The sequence below is a fragment of the Lathyrus oleraceus genome, chromosome 5 (assembly GCF_024323335.1).
Source record: "Lathyrus oleraceus cultivar Zhongwan6 chromosome 5, CAAS_Psat_ZW6_1.0, whole genome shotgun sequence".
NCBI lineage: Eukaryota > Viridiplantae > Streptophyta > Magnoliopsida > Fabales > Fabaceae > Lathyrus > Lathyrus oleraceus.
The window spans coordinates 52694430-52697337 of record NC_066583.1 but is presented as its reverse complement, the minus strand read 5'-3'; positions in this window follow the sequence as shown (position 1 = coordinate 52697337).

The following is a 2908-nucleotide window of genomic DNA, read 5'->3' as shown; positions in this document are numbered from 1 at the left end:
GTGAGGAAGATTATGAAGTCCCTGGAGAACTTGCCCGACTGTTACTGCAAGAAAAAAAGACCATACAGCCGCATGAGGAATCAATTGAAACTGTAAATCTGGGTACCGAAGTAGACAAGAAAGAAGTCAAAATAGGAGCAGGCTTGGAAAACAGTGTCAAAGGAAGATTGATTCAGATGTTACATGACTACGTAGAGATTTTTGCTTGGTCTTATGAAGACATGCCAGGACTGGATACTGATATAGTAGTGCATCGGCTGCCAATGAAGGAAGATTGTCGTCCTGTTAAGCAAAAGGTTCGTCGCATGCGTCCTGAAATGTCTGAGAAAATCAAAGCCGAGGTTATGAAACAATTTGATGCAGGTTTTCTGGTTGTTACTTCTTATCCTCAATGGGTTGCTAATATGGTACCAGTGCCAAAGAAGGATGGTAAGGTGCGAATGTGTGTAGATTATAGAGATTTGAATAAAGCGAGTCCCAAGGATGACTTTCCACTTCCGCACATTGATGTTCTGGTAGATAACACCTGTCGCACCTCAAAAATGCGATCCCTCGCGATGGAACGCGGAAAAATAGTTCAAAACAGAGTCGCCACCGAACTTTATTCATTCCAATGAAGGAATAGGAAAATATCGAGAAAACCTTTAAAGATAAGAATAATGGTCATCGCAACCATATTCGGGTTCGGGAGTCGATTACGCAAGGGGAAGGTATTAGCACCCCTTACGTCCGTTGTACTCAACGGGAACCTTTTAGTCTGATTTTGCTATTTGACTGTTAATTGACTGTTATTCGGATTGCTTCGAGTAATTAGGATTGATGATAGATATGGATGAAGACCTCATGAGGGGGTAATGGGAGGTTTTTTATTAGTGTGCTCGCGAAGATACAGCAATCTCCTGCCTACGTATTCCTTATAGTGCAATAAGGAAATCAGAGCAATCGTAGTTCGGGCTACTACGAATATTTGGTGGGTTTTGTTTTGATGAACGACTGTGTAGGTCGGCGTTCTAACGGCTAAACGCTGGCATGTCTACTCTCGGGGGAGGCTCTAGCACTGGTTTGTTGGGCGCATTAGAAAGGATTGACGGTGTTCGTTTGAAGAGGTTTTGGTCACGCGGGGGTGACAAGTTGAATTGATGTGTTTGGGTGTTTTGGTTTGGTTTCGATCGCACGGGGGCGAGAAGTTAGGTTTGATTTGTTTGAGATGTTTTTGGAGAACGACGAAAGATTGAGCGATATGGTGTACACCAATCGTCCAATTCTTTCGAGGAATAATAAGGCGTACGCCTTCTACTCCTTTTTCGTTCGATTATTTTGAAAGTTGTGTTTGTGGATGTTGAATACGCACGGTAGTGAGGCGTACGCCTCCTACTTGCTTATTCAAGGAATAATGAGGCGTGCGCCTCCTATTCCCTTATCCAAGATTATTTAGCGTGTTTTAATTGGAAGTCGATAATTTGTGCAATATGGCGTACGCCAATTATTCAAATAATCGAAAGATTGTGAGGCGTACGCCTCCCATCTTTTATCATCCGAGGTTTAAATTGTAAAAGATATGTTTTTAGATATTGTATTTGATTTGTGAAAATAGTTTGGATTTGAATTTGGTAGGTTTTGATCGAAAGATGATTTGAGCTTACTCGATTGTGTTTTAAGTTTGATGACGAAGATTCGAGCAATGTGGCGTACGCCAATTATTCGAATAATCGAAAGATAGGGAGGCGTACGTCTCCTATCCTCTTTTCATCTAAAATATAGAATTAAACGTTTGTAGGATTTGTAATTGATTTATAAAATGATTTGAATGTGATTAAGGTTTTAATTTGATGACGAGAATCTGAGCAATATGGCGTACGCCAATTATTCGAATTATCGAAAGATAGTGAGGCGTACGCCTCCTATCCTCTTTTCATCTGAAATATGGAATAAAACAAGATTTGGAATTTGTAAAAATGATTTGAAATATTATGATTTGAAGTTTAATCGGGTGACAAGAACTCGCGCAATATGGCGTACGCCAATTATTCGAGTAATTGAGAAATAGTAAGGCGTACGCCTCCTATCTCCTTTTCATCCCAAGTTTATGTTAAGAAAGAAAATCCTTTTGAAATTGAAGTGGTTTGAAAAAAAATGATTTGAATTTATGTTTATGAATGAAGTGAATTTTGTGTATTATTTCATCTACTCGATTAATCAATAATCAAATAGGTTTTATTGTAAGAAAGCCCAAGAGTAAGCTATGTGAGGTTGATGGCGATGCTAAGAGCAATCGACTTACAAGGGTGTTTTAAAAATGGGCTCGATATTTGGATCGAGAATTATTGTTGGTACCTTTTTTTTGAAATTGGTTTGAATTGAATGAGCTTTGAAATTGAAATGAAATTATAAATGATTTATGAAAAAATGATTTGTGAAGTAATTTAACTTGAAATAATTTGAAGTTTGTGATTGGAAAAAATTAACCCATTTCTTTTTTGAAACAAAATTAATTTATTTAATTTTATTAAATTGATTAATTAAATTAATTAAAATTAATTATCAAAATTATTTAATGAAATTAAATAATTAAGTTAATTAAAATTGATTAATAGAAATTAAACTAATTAAAGATTTTAATCGATTAATACTACATTGCCACTAAAACCAACTTACTGTAAAAATTACAGCAAGAAACGTTACATACATTTCAACTATTCCAAACCAAATCCAAGCATTTTCAAATATTTCTATGAAAAGTAAAATGAGAAGGCAACAATAAACAGGTTACTCGTAATACAACACACCCGATCCCCACCCTTGGCTCATGATGCGTCCAGAATTCATACAAAAACAAAACCGTTTTCCCGGCACCAAAACATAAACAAACCCAAAATTCCATAACCGAAATCAGGAGGTATGCAATCAA